The following is a 26,053-nucleotide window of genomic DNA, read 5'->3' as shown; positions in this document are numbered from 1 at the left end:
AATCTAGTTTTTCTTAAGTCTGCCCAACGTAGGTGTCTTCATTAATTTGACATAAAAGATGGATGAGACAAAGGACCCTGACTCATGATCAGTGACAGAACAGGAGAGTAGGCAAAATGGATCTAATCCATGTCTCTTCAGGAAGATTCTCCAGCCCTGAATGATGTACAAGTCAGTCTGTTGGTTGCTTCTAGAGAATACAAAGCATTCTAAGCTCAGGGACAGCAAACAGTCATGATGAAATCCAACAGAGAAAATACATTCATTTGTGCTTGTACATTTTGGTATCCTAGGTTGTCTAAGAATTTTGAATATGTGTGTATATTAAAAATCTTTTTTCTTTTTAATTGTTCAGATTTGAAAGAAGCCAACTCGAAGCCACAGACATACAAGAAGGCCATTTCCTTAAACAAGAGTTGCCCTTTAACGGTAGGTAAACTCAGAATTTATTGTACTAAATTTGTATTTAGAAAGGTTTTTTTTAAAGAACATGCAAATGCTTCATAGTATTTTATTGTAAAATTTCTTAGAGAGCTTTTATTTTGACTATCAGAATACTTTCTACTGTATAATTTACCAGTCAGTGGAAGGGAAGCACAGTAACGTATTTGTCTAAGACAAAACGAAGATAGACAAAACAAAACAAACCTAGGGGTTGAGAAATAACACAAATCCTTAGAAATAAGTCTCAGTACAAGTACATTATATTAGGTTCATGTGTTACTTGTAATTGAATTGAGAGAAAAATTAAAATATCTTTCCTGATTCTCTGTAGGCCATGCAACTCTAATCCCAGGTCACAAAGGAGAAAGTAGCTTAATTTATCCAATGCCCATGCCTATATACTTTATTTGGGGAATTAAAATCCAGTACTATAGTTATTTATTTTATTGTTCAAATTATTCCAGCTCCCAATGGCCAAAGCTGGAATAATTTGATAAATATAAATAATTTGATAGATATAAATATATATAATATCAGATATATTTGATAAATATAAAAAAAATTTTAAAAAACTATAGCACTGGATTACAACCCCCCAAATAAAATATATGTTTACATGATTCCATACTGATATAAATAAATGACTGAATGAATAAATTGAAGGAGGAGAACTTTTCCTTACAGAAGAATTTAAATTAGTAAATGTTAAAGGAATAAGGGAGATGGAAAATTGCCATCAGAGAACCTCAGCAGCAGTTACTGCTACAGGCAGGACCCACTGATGAATACTCAGATTAGAAGGTGAAAGGAGGAGCAGAATATGGACAGAACCTCCAAGCATCTCCCTTTAAATATTTATTAGTTACAAAGAGAAAAGTAGTAAGTTTAAGCAGAAGAATCCTGGCAGACACCACTTTAACCAAGTGATCCAGGTTAATAGGTTAATATCTACAGTACTAAGACATATTGAGCTTATATACCCCCAAAAAGGGCACATCAGGTCTTCAGTATTCTTCCCAAACATTCATAACGACAGTTGCATCATGAGAAAATGTTAGGCCAATCTAAATAGAGAGACATTCTACAAAATACCTCACCAGCATTCTTCAACAGCGTCAAGGGCATGGAAGACAAGAAAAATCTGGGGAACTATACATTAAATATGTGCACTTTTCTGTATGTCAACTATACCTCACTAAAGCCACTTTAAAAAAAAACAAACAAAAGGAAAAGAAAAGACTGCGGAACTAGAGGAGATGAGGAGCAATGGCAACAAAATGCAATATGGGATCCTGGATTGGGTCCTGGAACTGAGAAAGGGCATGAGTGGAAAAACTGGTGAAATCCAGATAAAGCCGTTTATAGTAGTGTGCCAATTTTCATTTATTAGTTTTCCTCATTGGGCTGTGGTTGTAAAATGTTAACAGTAGGAAGCCCGGTGAAAGTGACGTGGGAATTGTCTCCAGTATCTTTGCAACTTTTCTGTAAACCTCAAATTATTTCAAGATGAAAAGTTCTTTAAAAGTTACATTGGAGTCACTCAGTAATCATTCTCGTTAGACTTTTACTGATTTTTAGAGTGAGTTTCTGTTTGTTTGCCAACCTTAGAACATTCTTCTCATAAAGGATACTCCTTGAGCTGTTTCTTAATCCTGTCCATACACAGAGCCATCCTCACCTCCACAGGTTTGCTCTCCACTTAGTTCTCCAGCCACTCACTTCCAGCCCCCAGAAAACCTGTGAGTGGGGAAAAAAACCCACTAGGCTCTGAGTCCTCACAGAGCACCTCTGAGCAAAATTTTTAGTTGGTGACGGTCAGGGTGTGATTTCAGTGTTCAAACCAAGTCTTTAGATTTCATTCATGATCTCTTGGTCCACCAGTCTTCTTTACCCAGGACAACGTTTGAACAAGCACTTAGAATTAGTAGCCTTGTATTTGAATGGTGAAGATGAGAGAAGGTCATGCTGTTTTTAGGTAAAATGTCTGGGAAATTCTGTGAATATAAGCAGTACTAAGGGAACTTTGATTCTTAAAGGAAATCAATAGCTGTATTAAGTTTGATTTGAAAATCAGTTTAACTTTAAAAAAAAGAGATAAGTCAAAAGACCAAACTCTTGAAAGACCAAGTAAGGGGCAATTATGTACTTTGGCGTCTGGAAATGAGTGTTTGGTCTGAATTCAAGCGTTTGCGCATGAAAAACAAAATGCTAAGTCTTAAGAGTTCTTCCCTGAAGGGTTTTTGCCGGCAACTCTCTTATGTGTTCAACCAATTTTGGAAACTACACTAGTTCACACACTTTAGGCGAAACAAGAAAAAACAGAAGTGGCATCTAAAATAGTCAGATTCATAGAGACAGCAAGTAAGGTGGTGGTGACCAGGAGCTGGGAGGAGTGGGGGATGGGGAGTTAGTGTTTCAAGGGAACGTAGTTTCAGTTTGGGAAGATGAAAAAGTTCTGGATGGATGCACAGCAGTCTGAAGGTACTTAATGCCACAGAACTGTACATTTTTAAATGCTTAAAATGGTCAATTTTTATGTAATGTCTCTTTTACCACAATTTTAAGAAGTGAAAAAGAAATAGAAGTCTTCAGCAGTTCCATTCCATTTCCTTCCAGGGTGCCCAGCTCTGAGGAGAATCTCTGCTTGGGAGCATTTCTCCTTAGGAGGAATCTTTGTTAAAAATCTAGAGATGATTTCCTGGACATCATTTACCAACCGGCAGTTTAAATGGCCCCTATATCATAAATAGTGCAAGTAGAAAAGGAACCTGGTACACAGGAAACAGTAGAGCTGGGTGGTTGGGAGAGTTGCTTGTGGGTTAATTTATAACTAAGACAAATGAATCTATAAAAAGAAGAAAAGCCCCATAAGAAATATGTTAACTGATGGTAAGGGAGGAAAAAAGGGCTTAGATAAAAGATATCTGAACTTGTTTGGTCCCAATGATTTTATGGCTGAGGAATTCAATTATAGGTGTACTGGGTGGAGCAAATCACAATTCTGTAAATTACTAATAGGACACGACGATCTTTATCGTTTTCTGTATGTGCTCACATGCAGAGTTCAGGCCTGCCCTCTGTAAATAAACTCTCTGCTTAGCTATGCTGCTATGTATGAATTCAGGGCTGCAGGACTGGAACATAGATAGGGTTCTAAAATATTAAAGTCATTAAAGATAAATGACTTTGAATTTGGGCCCTTGGGTTTGTTTCATTTTACATTAAATTCTTTTAAGACGTTTTTGTTACTGAAAAGCTGTGAAAATATCTTTTAAAATAAAAAGACCACACTTAATCACACATAAACTACTATTCTAACTTCTGTATAGTTTCAGTTCTGGTTGACCTGTATACATGTTTTAATTACTAACAGTTACAGTGTATGTAGCATTTCTGCTTCTTTCACTGTTAGATTACATGTCTTTGTTCCTTTTTACCTGGCTTTCAGATGTCATATTGGCAACACAGTAGTCCATATTAGTGATATCACAGAATTTACTAAGCCAGTTTTCAGGTGGCTTCTAATTTTTTATTATTATACAATTACTGTGTATTCTTACACAGTTACATATAGTGAATATCTTCATGCATGTATTTCACTTTTTAAAAAATCATTTTCTTCAGATAAATTGCTTTAAGAGGAGTTTCTATGTTAAAGGGTTTGAGCAACTATATTACTCCTGCATTATTCATTTTTATGGCATTTCACATTGCTTTGAGGATATATTAGTAGCAAAATGAACCAAAACGTATTTCCAAAGCGTATGTTTAAATGATTTCTGTTCATTTAAATTTATTATCATTTAGCTCTGGCTCTGTGTGTTTGACAGCGGAATGAGGGTGGAGAGTGAGGAGTTTTCACCAGTTGTTTAGATATTAGCATAATATGGGGTTTTGGGTAGTTTTTGGTTTTTTGGATTGTGATGGGGGTGTTGTTTATGTTTTGGGTTAGGAAAAAAACAACTTGGTTGCAATGAAATTGCAGATTATTTCTTGAGGCTATACCAAATTTAAATCAAATTTAAAACCTGTGCTGCAGGTCCCTATGGCCTTTAAGTCTGCATGTTGCTAGCTGTTATAAAGGAATGATTGCTTGCAAAAATGAAGGTTTAACAAAGTAGCACATCCAGAGAGAAGGATACAAATCAATTTTGTTAAAGGATTTATTTCAATCAAATATTTATAATTTGCGGTTTAAATATTTGAGGTGCATAGTAATTTTAGAATAAAGATACAATGATAAGAGAAAATTTTAAAATGCAAAATCGTATGGTTAAAATGTACAATGAATAGAAAAAAGATTATGGGTGTTTGTTTTTCCTTTTTATTCTGAACTTTCATTTGGGGGTTAAGTGTTACAGTTAATGACATGAAATAGAGATTACAGCTTTTAACTACAATGCAGTGTATTGTATTTTTTGCTATCAAATAAGCAACGTAAAAACAACAATAAACATTTTAAACAAAAAAATTATCTATAATCTTAACATCCTTATTGAAACTATTTTAATTTCTACAAGTTGCCTTCCAGTTCTTAATACATATACATAGATTTTTAAATATGTGTATGTGATATTTGAGAAAGTAAATACACAGCTATCCCTGACCCTCACTGTCTATAAAACTAAGGGGTTGTGATAAATGATTTCTAAAGTATCTTTTCATTCAAAAGCAATATTTTAAAACCTAGCTGTGTCTAAACTGTATAATAAATATCTTCTGGAAAAACATGTAAGTCGATCACAGTGAGTACTATCTTTACTTAAAAACATGAGTCACTGTTATAAAATGTAGAGGGTTCATTCCTAAAAATTAAGCTTAAAAGAAATTCTGTGATATTAACAGTTTGTTAAACTGAAGAATGCATGGTGGGGGAGGGGTTTGATTATTTGAGACTCTTGAGTAATAATTTCAATAAAGCAGTGTTTGTTCTCAAGTAGTACTTTTATTAAAACCTACTGTACAAATGTCTGATAGAAGAGGATACAAAAAATTACTTTTGGCGATTACTTGATTTTCATTTATAACCGCACTTTCATTCTCATAAGAGAAAAAAAATTTTTAATCTTTTTGTAATTTCTTAATTTTAATGTTTTCATGAACTAACAGTGTGTAAAATTATTGATTTTGGCAGGAAAAGTGTACATCTTCCTAATCTCTCCTTCGATGATTTTGTTTACCTTTTTAAAAAAAATTGCCAATAATGAGCTCTGCAGTCCTAGCTGTAGTATGCTCGATTCTTTGGATACTCCCAGCAACTCATATGTTACCAATAATGTGCATAAATTCTGCCACAGTATCATATAGTAAGAGCTCAAACATTGGAGGCCACTATTATTCCATGGACCATAATGTGAAGCAACTGTGATCTCTGTGTTATTCTAGTTGTTGTTTTGATTTTTTTTTTTCTTCACACTTATGAACTCCTTGTCCTTCAGTCCAGGTCCTGTGATCTGAAATCATTTAAATTATTAAAAACTTGATATTTTTAACCTTTTATACTCCCAGTAGACAGGACATAGGAAATTTAGTGACGTAAACATCTTTAATAATCTTTAAAAGTCATAAGACTTGGTAGCTGGGACAAACAATTAGGTATAAATTTCAGGGAAATACCATAATGGCATGACTTGTTTTCTTTTGTTAGCAAGCCACTTGGCTTTCCTCTCAAACCCAAGGAATAAGTCGTGTGGCCCCCTTTTATGATTTCAGTTTCATCTGCATCACAGAAATATATGTTTCCCTAAGTTTACTCACTATAATTTGTGATTGCTATTTTTCTTATCTGCGAAGGAAGTACAACAGTTCCCACTGGGGAAATACCATGTTAAGTTGATCCTAAAATAAGAAATCTAAGGGAAAGGTCACATCCTAATAACTTGTGCAAATCTAAATTCCCATGGAGCTTTAAAATTATTTTGTAGCAGTAGAGTATTAACAATGTGTTGTTGAACTTCTTCCAGATCGCATCATAAAATTGAGAGCACTTTTGTGTACAGAAATAACCACTGAAGAATGAGTACAATTGACAAGACCTAATTTTTTTTAGTAATCCATTTTGAATATCCAGAGAAATCTAGCATGAATAATAAACCACAAAATGCTTTTTGTTACTTTCACTGAAACTATAAGGAGTATTATTTAGGAAGTATTATAATAATTATATACAAACAGAGAAAGTGATTTTACCAGCCCTGACCTCCCGTTATACTTTGGAAGAACCCTAATTCCAGAGAGAGTTGCTGCTTCCAGGCCACCTGAAAGTTGACACCTGAACATCAGGACACCTGGGTTGTAGTCTGTCCTTTTCTGTTAATTGGCAATCGCTTAAATATTCTGGACCTCAATTTCCTTACCTGTTAAGGACCAAGTAAGATTAAATATATACAGTGCTTAGAAAATTTTTATAGTACTGTATATCTTTAAGATATTACTATAATCATTGCCTTGAGTTTTCATCTTTTCCAAATGAGGAAATAAAATGCTTATCTGTGTGATATGGCATATGTTCAAAGAATCTCTGCAACTATTCAATATCTCTGTAATATCTTTGTTCAGGAAAGGCATTAAGCTCTTTCATTGTGCTAATTCATTTTTAAAATTTTATTTTATACACCTACATGAAAAGGGTGAAATGTAACAGATCTGTACCCTTTCCCACATTCAACAGAAAAAGTGCTTATTGGAAGCAGTCCCGCAAAGGAGACTAACTTCCTTTAAGTTCACATCCTTTTAAGAACTGGGATGAGTGGTGGCTGGAATGTGATGAGGTGACTTGACTTTCACCCTAAGTCATGAGTGAAAGTTAACAATGTTGCCAACTTGTGTTCTCAATATGTGGAGTAACTATTCTCATCCTTTCATCCATCAGACTTTGGAATAATAGTGATAGCAACAGCAAGTAAGAGTCTAAGGAGAATAAATTCTTTGAACACTTCTGCTCCCTGCTGTAGTGGGGAAAAAATCTTTATGTGTGAACCTACTGATTGCTGCTATTATAAATTTGTTTTTCCAACTTTTTAGTTTCCATTGATGTTGTCTTAGTTCAGGTTTTCCTTATTCCTCACCTGAGTTATTGCAAATTGTCTGTCCGACTCAATGCACCATTTCCATTTCATCCTCCAAGTAGACAGAGTGTTTGCATTTCACCCCCCTTCCTGGGAGCATTACAGACTTCGTGGTCTACCTCAGCCTACCCCCTCCGTCTCACTGCCTCCATTTGCATCATGGATATTAGGGCTCGGCCACTCCAGATGGCTCATCAGTGTTCCTCTCACAGCATTGGGTTCATGCCTGGAATGCACCAATTATCGTATTGGATTATTGTTGGTTTTGTAGTTAGTTTTATGGAGTGAGCTTCTTCTTTTTTTTTTAATCTTTCTCTTAATTTAGTCTTATTTTGTTTTTTTTTAATATAAACTTATTTATTTTATTTATTTATTTTTGGCTGTGTTGGGTCTTCATTGCTGCGTGCGGCATTTCTCTAGTTGTGGTGAGCGGGGGCTACTCTTTGTGGTGCGTGGGCTTCTCATTGCGGTGGCTTCTCTTGTCGCGGAGCACAGGCTCTAGGCACGCGGGCTTCATTAATTGTGGCACGCGGGCTCAGTCGTTGTGGCTCGCAGGCTCGGTAGTTGTGGTGCACGGACTTAGTTGCTCTGCGGCGTGTGGGATCTTCCCAGACCAGGGCTCGAACCCGTGTCCCCTGCATTGGCAGGCGGATTCCTAACCACTGCACGACCAGGGAAGTCCCTGGAGTGAGCTTCTTGAAGACAGAGACTATCTTCTGGGTGTCCCTAGCACTTAAAACAGTTCCTAGCAAGGATTATGCAAGTGTTACAATTATAATGTAATTAACATTAAATGATTCAGATATACTTTTATGTCTGCTAATTAAGCATAATGCTATTAGCATTCTTGCCTAAATGTTATTTTTAAATTTACCAATGAGAGATGCAAAACATGATGGAAAATTGAAGTAAGAAAATTCTGTGATATAATATGTATTTTACAATTCTGTAGATTTAACTTCTGCATAGGTGGGGACTGCCGCTGCTGCTTCTCCTCTCCGTCTCCCCCCCTCCCCCTCCTTCTCCTTCTTCCTCAACTCCTCTTCCGCCTTTCATTTTTTAATTTTTTTGCAGATGTTGAAAATGAGTCCATAAAAGCACATAGATACCTTATCAGCTACTTTTTGCCTATGTAATTCAGGGATGAGGAATATTCAGCTCACAGACTTGTTATGGCCTTTCAATCTTCTATAGCATTTGAAGCAGGGCTGCTAAGTCAGGTAAAGGGCTACAACCGTTATTCGTACGGAGGTTTTATTGTTGTTGCGGTTCCTATTTGTATATGTTGTTTATTAAACAAGTATTTCCAAGCTGCTTTTCTATATCCAGCCCTGTTCTAGACAAAGTGGAATTAGGCCATTCCTCCCTCACAGTCTCGTTTCAAGGGCAATACCAACACAGACCACATGAAAGAATTAAATCACAGAGCTGGGGTGATGTGTGTTTGAGGGAAAACATATAGTGCAAATTCATAGAAGAAAGCACATCTGCAGAGCTGGAATAGTCAGTGGTTGTTTCACGAAGTGCTTGCACCTGAGCTGAACCCCGAAAGTGTGGATGCGGAAACATGAGAAGGAAGAGCTGGAAATTTTAAACACGAGGAGCATCATGGGGCAGGAATCTCAGGATGTCGGGGGCACACTGTACTCTAGAGTCAGTGGGAGGTTCACGTAAGAGAGGAAAAGGGCTGAGCTTGGCAGGATACAAAGGCTAGAGCGAGGAACTTGGACTTCGTCTAGGAGGCATTGGGGAACTTGAAGATTTGGGGAGAGGGAAGTGGTGTGATAGAAGCTCCGTTTGGATGGGACAAGTGAAAGAGATATTTTGATAATGTAAGATTTGGTGAGTGAATAAAAAATAAAGAGGATGAAAGAAAAAGAAGAGCCAAAAATGAACTCCAGGCTGATGTATAGAGAGGTGGAAGAAATATGGGAGAGGGACTCTGTTTGGGGGAAGAAAGATGAGGTTGATATCAGACTTGCTGAATTTGAAGTGAAGGTGGAGTATCTCAGTAGGCCCTAGAGAGAGGTGAAGATTCGGGACTGAACCTCGTTTCGGAGGCCAGAACGAGACACGTGGTTTTGGGTGTCATGAGCATAGAGTGAAGAATGCTTCTCAGGAAGCAGCACACAGGTCAAGTTCAAAAGGGGAAGATGAGAGAGTGGCAAGAGTAGATCGGGTCATCACTGCCAAACAAGGAGAGCTTGAAGGAGAGGAAAAAAACACAACCCTTAGTGCCTCCTATGGACCGGGCATTGGGTGAGCAACTTCAGGTATACAATCTTATTTCATCCTCAAAGCAACCCTGTCGCATAGGAATTATGATTACCCCCATTTTACAGATGAATAAAGTGAAGTTTAGCAGGTGAAATAACGTGTCTAAGGGCATACTGCCAGTGCCAGGAGGAATATAATTTAAACTGAGATCCTTCTGACTCCCAAGCTCACGTATTTTTTTTTACTGAAATATTGTAAAATGACAGTGAACTGTCAAGAAGAATGAAAAAAGGAGTAATTCCATTAACAGCTGCAAGGAGGAGATCATTGTTTAAGATTATAGGCTAAGTACAGTGGGAGGAATGGGTATTTGGGGAGGTTAGAAGGTAATTGGTGGTGTATGAATGGAGGGAGTGATTTTAGGCCACTGAGGACTGGGGCAGCCAATAGGACAGCTCTCCTAGAAAAGCTGAATCAAGGAAGGGAGGGAAGAGTGCAAATCAAGGAGGAGGTAGTACAGGGCTGAGGCCTCAGAAAAGACATTAAGAAGAGGCAGACCCTGTGAGAAAAGACTGCTTCCACCAAGTTTGGAGGTTAGTGTCACAGTGGAGACCAGAAGAAGGGTAAAGGAAAAAGGTGTCAGACAAAGATTTTTTTTTTTAATTTACTTATTTTTTCCTATTTATTTATTTAATTTTTTGGCCGTGCCACACGGCTTGTGGGATCTTAGTTCTCCCATCAGGGATCAGGGATCAGGGATCGAACCCAGGCCCCCTGTGTTGGGAGTGCGGAGTCTTAACCACTGGACCACGAGGGAAGTCCCCTATTTAGTCACTTATTTATTAAAGAATTTTTTTTAATTAAATTCAATTTATTTATTTATTTTTGGCCGCATTGGGTCTTCGTTGCTGCGCGCGGGCTTCTCATTGCGGTGGCTTCTCTTGTTGCGGAGCACGGGCTCTAAGTGCGTGAGCTACAGTAGTTGTGGCTCGCCGGCTCTAGAGCACAGGCTCAGTAGTTGTGGTGAACGGGCTTAGTTGCTCCGTGGCACGTGGGATCTTCCCGGACCAGGGCTCAAACCTGTGTCCCCTGCATTGCCAGGCGGATTCTTAACTACTGCGCCACCAGGGAAACCCAGTTATTTATTTTTAATTGAAGTGTACTTGATTTACAATGTTGTGTTGTATAGCAAAGTGATTCAGTTATACATACATATATTCCTTTTCAGGTTCTTTTCCCTTATAGGTTATTACAAAATACTGAGTATAGTTCCCTGTGCTATACAGTGGGTCCTTGTTGGTTATCTGTTTTGTATATAGTAGTGTGTATATGTTAATCCCAAACTCCTAATTTATCCCTCCCCACCCTCGCCTTTCCTCTTTGGTAACCATATTTGTTTTCTAAAACATAGATTTTTTAAAAGCACTAGTTGTAATGATACCTCCAAAGTTATAACTTACTTGGAAAAAAGCACATAAAAATAGACATGGTGGATACGAGACCTTAATCAATCACTTCCCCTCTTCTGGCCTCAGTTTTCCCATACGTTGACAGATTAGGATAGAGAAGACAAATGGGTCTCTAAGGACCCTTCCAATACTTAATTTTCTAAGCATTGTGGAATGCGACAGCCTTGATCTGTTCACAGAGAGGGCAATCATATAGCTTTATATTTCAAAGGAACTTGTAGGAATAACTAAAATTAGAGATACAAAGGAAATGCTTAGAATTTTAAGTCCTCAATTCAAAATTTCTGGCTGTATCCCTTTTCCCCCTTATTAAAAGTTATTAGAATGTCAGTGTGTTACCAACTGTAAACTCTTGAAGGCAAGGACCTCTATCCTATTCTCTGATATGTCCTCAGCATTGAGCATAATGCTTGATACATAATAACAACTCAATAAATACATATTAAATGAATGAAAGTTGAATTACAAAATAAAGTGTTGCCACTATATAGGCTTCCCATGCTTTTTCTCCCCTTTGGTCTCCCTTCTCCTCCATGACAATTCAGGGGTGTGTTAATTATGTCAAGATAGTCACTTTTCAATGTATCTATATCATTTTAATTGTTTTTTTCATTTGGTTACTATGTTGGTTTTTTGTAGAAAGGGAACTAGGTGATTTGACTGACAGTTAATGGAAGTCTTAGCGTTTTTCAAAATTATCTTTTGTAGAAACTTCCAAATTAATTAGTAATCTAGTTTCCCATCTTTTTTCAGTTTAAATTTTACCAAGAATATTGCCTTTATTAAAAGGAATTGTGTTTTATATTATGGAGGGAAAATGATTTACAGAAAAACAGAAATCTATTCCTGAACAAATTTAGTGATGCTGGTGTAAGGAAAAAAAAAAAAAGCCACAAGAAATCATCCCAAGTTAGTAATGCTTCCCATCTTAAACACATGATTTCAGTTGTCCCTAGCTAGCTAAAGGTTACAAAATGTCACCATAATACCCTTTACTTCCTTATGAGTTCTTGCTCCCCCCCACCACACTCCCAAATATGGTAGATGGAGTTGTAAAAACCCTGAAGTATGACAATATAGTTTATTACACTTTTAGCTAGAAGTATTCTGCCAGAATGAGCTGAGAAATAGAAGAAATGGATTTAAATTTACAGCAGTCCAGTGAGACAGAATATACTTTTTCCAGACCACTCAACCAGCAAGCCAGTTTGTAACTTTAATGCTTCATACATTGGAAAAGTTGCAACTGTAACAAAATCAACAGAAATATCTCTGGCTAATGTACTTCAATGCGAAGATTGACTGCAGCAATATTTTTCCAAATGCATACTTTTATAGGCTTTATACTACTTTCCAGAATATTAACAGTTTTACTTAGTACTACTTTGGGAATTACTGATTCTTATCTCTCTGGTAGGAATTAAAACCAGAGCTGACATTTCACTGTTAGCAGACTCTGTCTTCAGCGATCTGGTGACCTGAAGATATCTGACTCTCTTTCATTACCAAGCTTCAAGTCTGCAGATTGTCGTTGGTCTTCCCTTTCCCTGAGGTAGAGATTAAGACTATTTGTTTACATGGGATACATGCAAATGCTGACTCTAATAAACGGCTGTTTGATTCTTGGATAGAACTGAAATATTGGGCAAGATAACCAAGTATCCAAAAATTGAATGATCAGTGGAAGCTTTACAGTTATCTTGGGTTTTGAGTCAAGATAGTAAGTAGCATAGATTATAGAATCAGCCATCCTATGAAAACATGAACATGAAGGAAGATTGATTTTTATTTCTCCTTAAAAGTTTGTTCAGCTTTAAGTATTTGCTTATTTTTTTCAAAATATGCACTCTCACCCTATTATTTTGAGTGACCAATTTACTGTGGTATACGAACAAGTTGTGTTGAAAGAGGTTATCTTGTAATTTGAAATATGAGAGGTAGAGTGAAAAGAATCAAGTGGTAAAAGAGAAGGAAACTGGATGTTTTAACCCAATTTGCTTCTTCCTCTTTGGACTGCTGTTGATTTTATTTTAGCCGTTCTGTTTGCCTGAACATAGGCGGTGTCACCACTCCTGCTACAATCTTCTGGACTTAGAGAGTTAGAACCACCTATAAATCCGTAGACTGAGTGGAATCTTGGCAGATGAGGTCTCCGTCAGGAAACAAGCATTTTGTTTATATGTAGGCAATTCAAGAACCTGGCCTCTGGGCATTCAGTAAGAAGTCAGGGAAGGGAAACCACGAAGAACAGAATATTTATTATGAATAGATGTCACCTTTCTGCACTCAGGGGTTTAATTCCAAACAGCCTGAGAAAAACTAAAGATACTTCTCTTTCTACTTACTTGGCAAGTTTTTTAACAGAGTGAGGAGCCCAAATCAAAGGACAAGGACCACAGCAGAGCACGTAAGATGGCAGCTGGCGTGCATGCTTTCCTGGCTCTGTGGAGAAGGGTCTGAGACCCGAAGTCCGAAGAGGTAGTAAGAGGTCACTGTTCACAGTACAGTTGAGTTACATTTGGCAAAGTCCGTGTCATAAAAGAGGCGTTAAAATCCCAGGGTCTTTCAGCCAAGAATGGCACTTGCTTCCGTCAGAATCACTCATCAAGTTTAAAAACAAAGCAAAACAAACTGAACAAATAAAAATAATTCTTTAGCATCTAAATAGCACTGGCAAAGCTCTGTTGTTTCTTGCAAAACACTGTAAGGTAAAAATAGAAATAAATAGTATTATTTTCTGCTCTTAGAACCTACAGGGGAGAACAGTTGTGCTCTAACCTTTCTCTCCTGGATTCTGATAGCCACTTAATCATTTATTATCACCTCTGCTAGAAGGGGATAAAAAGGGTAATAGGAAATCAGAATATTTAGATTTATAGTTCAACGTTTTCAGTTATCCTTGAAGCCTTTAACATTCATCGCTAAGGATGATTAATAATTAACTTGAGCCATAGAATTAAAGTTTGTACTACTTGATAGGTATAAACCAGTTACGGAGACCTCCATAATTCCAAAAGAAGCAGGTAGAATAGGGGATTAATCGTACACTTCGTACTGATAGTTCTTGAGGTCCTTGACTGTAGAACAAGTTTTCCTATTGAAACAATATGTTATATATTTCATATCTCTATTAGATCATTAACAGTTTAGCAATTTGGACGTCCGCTCAGTAAATGACAAGCTGCCCATCTTCTTTCACTTTTTATTTATCATGGTAAATATCTATGTAACAGAATTTTGACATTTTAACCAATTTTAAGTATACAATTCAGCGACATTAATTACATTCACAGTGTTGTGCGACCAACAGCCCTATCTATATCCAAAACTTTTTCATCACCTCAAACAGAAACTCTTTGCCCATGAAACAATTAACACCTCATCACCCATCCCTCAGCCCATGGTTCTCTATTCTACTTTCTGTCCCTATGGACTTGCCTATTCCAGTTATGTGGGATCATACAATATTTGTCCTTTGGTATATGGCTTTTTTCACTTAGCCCAGTGTTTTCAAAGTTCATCCATGTTAGAACATGTATCAAGAACTCCGTTTTATGGCTGAATAATACTCCATTGCATGTATATAACACATTTTGTTTATCCATTAATCTGTTAATGGACACTTGGGTTGTTTCTACCTTGTGAATAATGCTGCAGTGACCATTCAAGTATCTTTTCGAATCTCTGTTTTCAATTATTTGGGGTATATATACCTAGATGTAGAATTGCTGGCATATATGGTAATTTTGCATTTAACCTTTTGAGGAACTGCCATACTGTTTCCACAGCTACTGTACTTTTTTACATTCTCACCAGCAATGTACAAGGGTCCCAGTTTCCACATCCTCCCTAACACTTGTTACATTCCATCTTTTTTTTTATTATCGCCATCCTAGTAGGTGTAAGTGATCTCTCATTGTGGTTTTGATTTGCATTTCCCAGATGACTAATGATGTCGAGCATCTTTTCAGGTGCTTACTGGACATCGGTATGTCCTTGGAGAAAGGTCTGTTCAAGTCCTTTGCCCATTTTTTAGTTGAGCTGTTAGCTTTTTGCCTTTTTATTGTTCTTCTCTCACTTTTTATTTTCTTACACACTTCTTTATGTAATCAAAAAGATCATTTCATTTGAACTCAGAGAAATGCTTTATATCTACCTTTCATTGCCACATATGTGGAATTAAGGTTGAATGCTTCTCATCCTGCTGCCAGAATCAGTACCTGAGAATCTGTCTCTCTTAAAATGAAAGAATTTTTCTACATGATTTGATGTTATGGAATTCCTTGTATTCTCTCCCAAATCGCAGTTTAATGAGCCCACATGTAGGGAATGATTCACTAAGAAGTACTCAGGAAAATAAACTTCTACTTTCCTAGAATGATTTAATTTTCGACCTGGAAGAGACCATCTCTTTCTCAAACTGGCATCCACAGATTTTTGGGGATCAACAAATATATTCTTGGGCTTATAGAGTTTCAGAATTTAAAACTATTGCATTGGGGGCTTCCCTGGTGGCTCAGTGGTTATGAATCTGCCTGCCAATGCAGGGGACACGGGTTCGAGCCCTGGTCCAGGAATATCCCACATGCCGCGGAGCAACTAAGCCCATGCGCCACAACTACTGAGCCTGCACTCTAGAGCCCAAGAGCCACAACTGCTGAGCCCGTGTGCCACAACTACTGAAGCTCGCGCACCTAGAGCCCGTGCTCCGCAGCAAGAGAAGCCACTGCAATGAGAAGCCCACGCATTGCAACGAAGAGTAATCCCCACTCGCTGCAACTAGAGAAAGCCTGCACACAGCTACGAAGACCCAACACGGCCAAAAATAACTAAATTTATTAAACACACACAGACACACAAAGCATCCCATTGCTTTAAAAAAAAAAGTAAAAAAGAAATATTGCATTGTTATATCAACAGTAATCTAAAAGGTCTTTATAAAAAAAAGCCCAGATTTCACAATTCAAGGACATTTCCCTGGTTTCTTACATTAGTTTTCTCAACTTGGGGATAGAGGACCTCTGGGGAGTCTGAGGACACAACCTTGGCAGGTCTGTAAAATTTTTTTCTGCCTTTAAAATGGACCCACACATTAGTGATGCTTAAGAAACTCCGATCAAATTCAACTCCTCGCCTTTTACAAAGGAGGCCTAGAGAAGTTAACTGACTTCCCAGAATAACACAGCAAGTTAATAAGACCAACCAAAACCGAAACTCGAGTCTTTAGTCCAGTTCGTTGTGCTCCTATGGGGATGCTGCAGGGATCATGTCTTCACTGGGTTTATAATGTAGGGGGAAGGCAGACAATGAGCAAGTAATAACTAAAACAATGAGTGCTACGAGGGAGGAAAAGGGCAATGAGTTGTTTGGAATGATTCCAGGGTGATTTCGCCTGATCTTAGGGTTTGGGGAAGTGATTTTTATGCTGATAATTGAAGAGAGAATAGGAGCCCGCTTAAGAAAGGAGTCAGCTGAGAGAAAAGAACGATGTTACAGAGGAAATTATGTGTGAAGGCTCTGAGTGGAGAAAAGCGTAGTTTAACTCGAGAAAAGGACCGGGAAGAGGCTTCAGAGGTAAACGGGGATTATTCAAAGCGACTTGGATTTCAGACAATCAGGAGTCAATACAGATTTTGAACAGCGGAGTGACATAATCTGATTTGAACTTTTAAGAGGTCACTCCGGCTAAAGTTGCAGAATTGATTGGAGAGGAGATAAGAGCCGATTTAGGGAGACCAGGTGGGAAGTAATGTGTGAAAGAGGTGAGAGTAGTTTGGACTGGGATTGATAGCAGAGAGGGCTGAGAGAAGTGGCCGAATGTACTTACCAGGTAGAATCAGAAGGACGTGGTGACCGACCGGATGTGGGCGTAAGAACAGGCCGTCGTGACTGTCTTTCGTGATTTGGCATGATCAGCTGGGAGACTGGTGGGGCCATTTACGAAGGTAAGGCTCACTGAAGAAGACCAGTTCTGGGGATAGGTGATAGGTGCAGTCTTGGACCTGTTGAGTTTGAGTTGCCTGTGACATATTTCAATGGACATATCAAATAGATATGTGTACATAGGCCTGAGGCACACAAGAGGCCACAAGGACAGAGATAGAGATTTGGTCTCAGTATATCCTTGATCTCTGAAGCCTTCTGTAATGAGATTGCTGAGGGGAGAGCGTAGAGAATTGCAAGAATGAAGAGCCTTGAGGGAGAACCAGTTTTCTTGGTAGGACCTTTGGTATCTCAGGAGCCAAAAAGAAGAGAAACAGTGAAAGAAGGGCCAGGACCCAGGGGTCTGCTCTCTGATAGAAAAGTCAAATGATTAGTTCCACAGAGTATCTACCTACCTTACATGCTGAGATAGTTTTATGCTACTAATTGTCAAGTTAAACATTTTTCCAGTTCTTTTTCCAGAAGGTGGGCATGTGAAACGTGGATGAACTGGGATGTACATTGCTCTCGGTAAATTGAGTTTCTGGTCAACTCAGTCAACCAGAAACCCCTTTTCATTTCTGGTTATGTAAAATCCTTCTTAAACACAGTAAGCCATTTTTCTATCTTGGTAATTATTGTGGGATGAAATAAAATTTAAATAGAATTTAGGTAACTCTGAATTGATGATTCAGGAACTCTTAATGTCTTAGTTTCATTTTGAATAGCAAATAATATTTTACCGAAGATATAGAAAATACTGAAGATTATCTCCAGAAATGCTCTGGAAGCTGCTTTTAAAAACAAGTCACTTTTTAACTGCCTTTTTTATCTTAGCATTTGTCCATTTTTCCTAAAGGTATAGGAACAACTTTCAGTACATCAAGAACTTTTGATAGTTGATGAAAATTATATTGCATTTATTTTTATGTGGATGTTTAATTATATAATTCTAACCTAGTAGAACCAGGTACATCAGTAGATTCCTCAGCGTTGTTAATTTCATCGGCATGTGTACTCTTTGATCACTGGCCCCATAGGTAATGCAGCTATTTCAGAGTCATTCTGCTGACATTACAGATATGCATATGCGGGCAGTAAAGAGCAATGTGAAAAGTTACATCTATATCAGGTTTGCGTAAACTAAGTCCTGAGGCAGCTGCCCAGGGGATCTTTCCAATGGTAATAATACCAAAGTGAATCTTTTAATAAATTAAAATACCCTTGAAAATGTGGTGTGGGGAGAAGGAAGCTAATATCTGTGGTTACTCTGTGCCAAGCAGCTCTAAGTGCTCTGCATACGTTATTTCTTTCAATCCTCACGACAATTCTGTTTTACAAATGAGGCCACTGAGACTTAAAGAAGTTAAGTACTTTGCCCAATGTTACACCCCGGTACGTGGTGATACTGCGATTCTAATTGAAGTTTATCTCATTTTAAAGCGAGTATTCTTTCCATTTACACCTCTACTCCTCCCTGAAAGTCAGGAGACCTATCGTCTAGCTCCTGCCACATCCTCTAACTACGTAACCTTGGATAAGCCACCTACCATACTCCTGTACAGCACGATAATGTTTGCATTCACTCTCTCCCAGACAGACTTCTGCTCTTTCCCCTTGTCTAGAATGCTCCTCACTTCCTGTCCAGGTGTTCATTCATGCATCATTAGTCCAGTCATCAGTGGGTCAGACAAAAATAGTGTTTATCCATACAATAATTGTGGTTCTCTGACATAGCTATGAATAGATATATCCATAGCTTTATAGGCTATAGATACGTGGTCGCTGTTTTTCAGGAGGCATGCTCTCGTCTTATCTACATCTTGCTCATGTGTAAGCCATAGCTGAAATCCCATTTCTTCCATGAACCATCCCATCTTGATACTCTCTTCTGAGTCCCTGTGAAATTGAGTCATTTTCCCATGTATTTGGCAAGTCACCAGGTGCTACCTTGTGACACCTCGTCTATCATTGGCTGGAATTCTTATTCACATCATGAATCATTACTTAACTTTTCACCTGTTTGCAGCTTGTTTCTCCAACAAGATATGAATTCCTTAAGGGCAGGCTGAGACTTCTCTGTATTTCCCACCGTGTCTTGTAAATAGCAAAGTTTTTGACTGGGTTCACCCAACAAATGTTTGTTGATTTGTATTAAATTTTTTAAGTTCAGATTTTACTTCCTGGTCACCTGATCTTGGCCAAGTCACATAGCTTCCTTGAGCCTCAGTTTTCAATAAAATGGAAATAATTCCTACCTCTCAAGATTAAATAAATAATATATGGAAAAATGCTTTGGGCACTTTAAAAGACTATACAAGCCTTATATATTTATTATACTTTGTGGTGGAAAGTCGCCCTATCCTGAATTCCTCCAATAGGTCCTTCATGTCCCAACATTTACTTTTAACTGTTCACTTGATCTGCTTTTATCTCCCTTGTCCTACCATATTGCTCTTTACAGTTTAACATCTTTATTTGCTCTAAGCGTAGTTCTAAACTTTTTCTCCTTTATTTTGGGTATTCCCAAATCTTAGTCTTATTTACGACTGTGGATGTAAATGAACTGTCCTCAGACTGCCTTATCTGATGGGTCACAAGGTCCATCAGATTAATGGGTCCTCACACTGAAAAACTGGAAGTAATAGAAATTACTGTTAATTTTCTTTCAAGGTAGCTTAATCCATTCACTTGCAGTTTCAGATGGATGTAAAGGATTTGTTGTTAGGAACGTGATATTGAGATTTTTTTAATCTATATTAGAACTTTGTATATTCTCCAAAGTATATGTTAGGACTGGTACCATCCAAGCCTGTGTTGCCTTAGGTCGTGTTTATGGAACCTTGGCAAACTTAGTAAGAACCCCCAAGTACAGTAATTTCAATAGCTAAATCTTATGATTAAGATTTCCCAAGTGTTAAGAATTTACTGAATTGAGTTATTCTGGTCTTTGCTACTTTTGGTGCTTTGGTCAATTGTAGCCATCAAACCAAACTTTATTTTACTCTCTTCATTGAAGTAAGCTTTTTTGAGCATTTAAAAATTTTTTAATAGGATCATTGTTTCCTCTAGCTTTTCTAGAGTGTGGTTCCTACGTGGGTAATGTCTGTCCATCTCTTGGAAACATTGGAATAAATATATTGACTACTGTTATTGTTATTTATGTTGAAAGATATTAAAATGAGATTTGTAATCCAAATGGGCATTACTTACTTCACATCTGGTTCCTTGAAAAGTGGCCAGCTGCAACAATTCTTAATGCAAGACAGCCTGGGGCAAAACCTTTGCAATTCCCACCCTCCTTTGCAAAACAACTGCCCTGTGTGAACCTTTAACACGAAAAAAGAATAAAGAAACAAAGAAAATTTACTTCACATTTAATTATAAATTTCCAATAAAAGTGTGAATATAATTCCTACATTTAAGAGCTAGCAACCATTGGAAGTGGAAGACAATGTGAAAAAAACACTATGGCAGCATCGACCTAGTTTTTAGTTGTCAGGACCAAAGACATGAAACCTATCTCCTCTCTTTAAATCTCCTCACTTTGCTTAATTTTAAAGTGATTATATGTCATAGTGGCCTAGTGACAGTGTCGTAGTGACAGTCTCAGCTTATGCCTTTTGCCCTGTTTCACTCTTCAAAGTGCTCCAGGTTGGGCAATCAAATATATGGTCATTTTATTGAATCCCTGAGACACTAATCAGGAAGGCTAAGGAGTGGGAATGATGAGAACGAATTAAAGGGACAGTGATCTTCAGGTTGAGGCCGTGCTGAAACCAAAAGGTTGCTGATCAGCATTCTCAGTAAAGAAGGTGAAAGCTGAGCTAGGAATTGATTTGTGAACACATTCTGAACATCACAAGATCCACCAGATTAATGCTGGTTGCTCTTAGGGAGCGTGGACAGGCGGAGGACAAGAACCAGGTCAGGAGCTTGTGGTATCTTTTATGCAACACCAACAACGTTAGACTTCCTGTCTGAGGTTTTCCAAGTTGAGTCTCTCCTCTCTTGACATTCTTTGAGGAGTAGTGATACTGGTAGCTAGTAGGAAGACTTCAAAGGAAAAAATAGATGGAAGATAATAGTTGTTTAGAAAAATAGAAACACATTATTCTTGATAACTTTCATCTTCTTTGAAAAGCTTAGCTGAACATTTCTGCCATTTACCTTAATAATCTACTTAGAAATGTAATTGTATCAACTATAAAAGGCTTGCTTTTGATATTCTCTTTTAAAGAGTCCTCAGGATTTGACAGCTGTTTTTTTCATACTCAGTTGTTGCACAGTGTCATTATTTGACTTAAAATAACTTTTTAAATTCTAAGAGTAATAGCTACTATTGAAAAAGATGCAGAAAAATATAGAGCAAAAAATAAGTACTCATAATCCTGTCACCCTGAAGTAACTAATGTTAACACTATAGCATAGTTCCTTTCAACTTTCTTACACATATATATTTTTAAATGTTTATTCAATGAAGGTCTTAAATTATAACCTTACGGAAAATGCTTTTAGTATTCTGGTAACAATAGGAAAATAATATCTTACGTTTACATAGAGCTTTAAAACGTGTAAAGTTCTTTTATATAGTAACATATTTAATCCTAATAATATCCCCGTAAGGCAAGGCAGATATTACTTCCTCTTTTACATATGGGGAAATTGAAGCTCAGAAGTGCTCAGTGATTTGCCCAAAGACATTGGTAAGTAGTAGAGCCTTGATTAGAACCCTGGGCTCCTTCATAGTCCAAGACTCTTTCTATGTACAACTTGAGAAATTAATTATACTAGAACTTTTAAGTCCTCCAAAACAGAATCAGGTCTAAAGAACTAATTATGAGAAACTGATTCTTCAGCTGGGAAAAGAAAGTAAGGAAGAGGAGTGTTGTGTTTGAAGAATGGCCTTTAGGTTTGTAGAGGGGCAGTATTCAAAGAATGATAACCATCTTTCTTAGAACCTCTTCTGAAAGTAAAACAAGGGGGCTGAGCTTCTTGGGGACATATGAGTTTGGGGTAGGGAACTTTCCTGAAGGCCTTTGAAAAGACAGTGTACTATCTGTTCGGAATTAACAGTCAATCAAGTCTTGAACCCCTAATGCTATATTAAGAACAATAAATGAAATAAAAGGCATACCCTCTTAATGTTTTCAAAGGACTTAACAGAATACCTGGAGGAATAAAACAAACATGTGAAACAACTTAGCTGTAAGTTAGGTGGTCTTGACTCTGTGTATAATGAGTTATTAGGCGTAAGAACTAATGAATTGGCATTCAAACAGCATTTACTTTGCGCCTATCAAGAAAAACATATCATTAAGTGTTGTATCATACATAAGATCAGGAAGCCAGAAACAAGTCCTGGTGGATGACAGAAAATAGGAATATACACATTCATTTGCACTTTAATAAAGCCGCTCAACATTTATTGAGCACCTACTGTATACCACAGGTACATAGGAGTGAGTAGATACATCCTTTTGAATAGAACTTAAGATATGTGTTAGGAAATAGTGAACAATAAGGTGAGTGAGTGGGTGGGTGTATGGGCAGATGGTAGCAATAATACCATTAACTTGTTAATAATCGGTTAGGCATGATTCTGATTAGGGACAAGAGTTTACAATAGATGAGCTCTTAACCCTTAAAATACATTGAATGGAAGAGTTAACATAAAATATTAGAAGTCATCTAATCTACTCTCCTTTCCTTGTCTCAACTTCATAAATGGGGAATTAAGACCAGAGCCATTGTGACTTGCTAAGTTCATAAATGGAGTTAGTGGCAGAACTGAAGGTTGGACGCTGGTCTTCTGTTTTTTTCCAGTTACACTATTCTGCCTCTTGACTCTTGAATTTAGCTAAACATCTTTTCCTTCTCCCTTATGCCAACTGTATGAATACCAGATCTTAGATCCTAAATTAAAGGTTTGGATTGTAATCATTACTCAGTCATCAGTAGAAAAATAGGATATAAAAAATGAATCTGTTTCATGTCCCAATCTCAGTAGATGTCTTATTTATAAAATGGCTAAAGGGTCAATGAGATTAACAGTATACAACCTGTAATAAATGTTTTGTAGCCATGGCAGTGAAAAGCCTATATTTTAGACCCAGCTCTATCACTAACTAGCTGTATAATTTTGCGTAAGTCCTGTCACCTCTTTTTTCTTTATTTATAAAATGAGAGGCTTAGAAACTCTTTAAAGTTTGGTTCAGTTATTTTATATAGCTGTATCTTATTACTACTTGAATAAAGCACAGACTTCTTTTAAGGAAAAAAATGTCTTACGATTCTCAGTGTTCACATAATTTTTATTATAATGTAACTGAAATTTGCTCAAAACTAATTATAAATTGTTTACGCCTATAGCTCTTATATGCAACCAAAACAAATTAAATAACATGTTTAAAACCCCTTAACATTCAAATTAACAGTCCAAAATGGAAATGACTGCTATAACACATGCTTTTGGGGGTTCTACACCCTGTGCTTCTCAATGCTGTGTATATGATTAAGTTCTCCCTCTACTTTTCTCTTGTGGGACTCTTCTGTGAAACAGTCCTTCCTACAGTATTAATAGGTCTCATTTGACCTTCACTTAACTCCAGTGAATCACTTACATATTAAAAGTCTACCTTTGTCCTTCCGTCCTTAACCCTGGACAACTAAAGTAGTAGTACTGGGAACCAATGAAATCGTAAATACAAACTGTGGCACTGAACTGATAGTAAGTATTCAGTTAAAAGAAAAAAGCATCCAGATAATCTAAAATATGAATTTTTACAAATTTTCTGTCATTAAAATGAAAGAAAAATTGAAAATGTAGGATTAAAAACTTTTAATCAAAAAATTGAAACAATTTAAATGTCCATTAACTGAATGGATAGACAAAATATGGTATACTCATACACAGCCTGGCCTCGATTATTCAGCAATGAGAAGGAACTTACTACAGATACATGCTACAAATGGATCAAAAACATTATGCTAAGTGAAAAATCCAGACAGAAGAGATCATGTATTGTATGATTCCATTTATACAAATCACCCAATGAAAGCAAATCTGTAAAGGTAGAAAGTAGATTAGTGGCTGCCTGGGGGAGGTGGGAACTGGGATTGATTGTAAATCAGCATGAGAGATCTTATTAGGTGATGAAAATGTTCTAAAACTGATTTATGGTGATTGTTGCAAAACTCAGTAAATTTACTAAAATTTATTGAATTGTACACTTGAAATGAACTTTATGATATATAAAATATACCTCAATAAAGTTGTTTTTAAAAAGCTTTTATAAAGCTTTTCTTCTAGGACTTCTTAAGACTATACATCTATGGATATCCCTCCCCAGAGTAAGGCGACCAGTTGAAAATATATTGGTTTAGTGGAATTAGAGAGAGGGTTCAGTAATTAGGATATCAGGGATTCTAGCTTTGACTTTGTCACTAACTCTCTGTTATCTTGGGCAAGGCCTTGGGCAAGTCACTTAACCTGTCTGTACCTTGGTTTCTCCCACCATAAATGAAAAGGGTTTAGGTTAAATGTTCTTTAAGACTTCCTGCAGAAATGACAATCTCATGTTCACATTTCTATTATCTATGAATACCATACGGTTTCTCAATCCCCTATTTATCCCCCCTTCCAAATGATCTTTTCAAAGCTCCTTTAATCAGCTTGGCATATTGCTTGTCTCAGTAATTCTGGATCACTAAAACTTCCTGACCTCAATGCATAGGTCTTTCGGGTGCACAATTCCCAAAATGTTTATCTGAAAGCTCTGTAGGAGACTGAATGTGGTTATCATTCATTAATCTCCCAGGGGCTATGTTCTCATCCTCTGTAATAACTCTCTTATGGAAGCTCTCCCATAGATAGCAGTACACATCCCCTTCAGGCAGTACATGAAAGAAACAATGGAATCATCCTATTAAATTACAGAGAATGAGAATCTGGCCCATTGTTTTCTTCTGCTGCCTAAGGAAGAAGTTGTACTCTTTGGATCGCCATAAAGATTTTGGCTTGTCCACCTCCTTGGATTCCCAAGTAACAATTAAGCAATCTGGCCTTCTTCCCACTTCTCATTTCAGTGTGTAAGATATTTGTCAACTTGCCCAGGAGGACTTTAGGCGTTTTGTGCTCTTCATCTGAGTGTGTGCAATAGATAAATAAAGACATAATTAGAAGGAAGACTGAGTTAAGACTCAGTTTTATTTTGATTGGGGGAGGGCATACTTATTTTAGAATTGAAAAAGTGGTTTCTTGTCTGTCTTCATATTTTAGTCTTTCCCTCCTTCCCTTTGTGTTCAATAAGATGATTCTGAATGTTTAAAAATGAAAAGTTTATTAAAATGGAGCTCATGTTTGTAAATATAAAAACGTAGCATCTGGGCTTCCCTGGTGCCGCAGTGGCTGAGAGTCCGCCTGCCAATGCAGGGGACACGGGTTCGTGCCCCGGTCCGGGAAGATCCCACATGCCGCGGAAAGGCTGCGCCCGTGAGCCATGGCCGCTGAGCCTGCGTGTCCAGAAAAAAAAAAAAAAAAACACGTAGCATCTTACTTCCTAGAGCTTAGTGTATCTGAAGAAAACCTTGGAGTGCAGAGAACAAACTAGGTGGTTGGAATGTGGTTTAATTAGTCCACAAACCTGTCAGGAATCTTAGACTCCCTTCCTAAAGCTATGCTGACACACAACATAACTATGGAGGAACCAGTTAACTTTGTATTCTACTTATTCCCTATACATTAGGAACAACCACTTGCTAAAAACTGAAAATCACTATTAATGGAAATTGTTAGGTGAAACTGAAGCCTTAGTTATATTATTAGGGGTTGATAAGTGGTTTTGTATATGCAATAAAAAGAAAAAGGATTAGAGATCTGAAGAACCAAGGGATTGATGTCTTGGTTGTAACTGTCATAGGACCAAAGATAAC

General features: G+C 37.3%; 1 protein-coding gene across 10 annotated transcripts in view; it reads left to right on the top strand.

The window, feature by feature from the left end:
- Nucleotides 1-26,053, top strand: part of LOC101272154 (peroxisome proliferator-activated receptor gamma) — a 221,340-nt gene that overhangs the window by 23,783 nt on the left and 171,504 nt on the right. For 9 of the 10 annotated variants that reach the window (XR_007479746.1, XR_007479747.1, XR_007479748.1 and 6 more), the window contains exon 2: nucleotides 356-429. The gene's annotated coding sequence lies outside the window, so the exon portion shown is untranslated. Of the gene's footprint in view, nucleotides 1-355; nucleotides 430-17,124; nucleotides 17,143-26,053 lie in introns of those variants that run through there. The other variant, XM_049716094.1, reaches the window with a different exon arrangement.

The sequence above is a fragment of the Orcinus orca genome, chromosome 10 (genome assembly GCF_937001465.1).
Source record: "Orcinus orca chromosome 10, mOrcOrc1.1, whole genome shotgun sequence".
Classification (NCBI taxonomy): domain Eukaryota; kingdom Metazoa; phylum Chordata; class Mammalia; order Artiodactyla; family Delphinidae; genus Orcinus; species Orcinus orca.
Note: the sequence above shows the minus strand (reverse complement) of the source record. Positions and strands in the feature narration are given on the sequence as shown.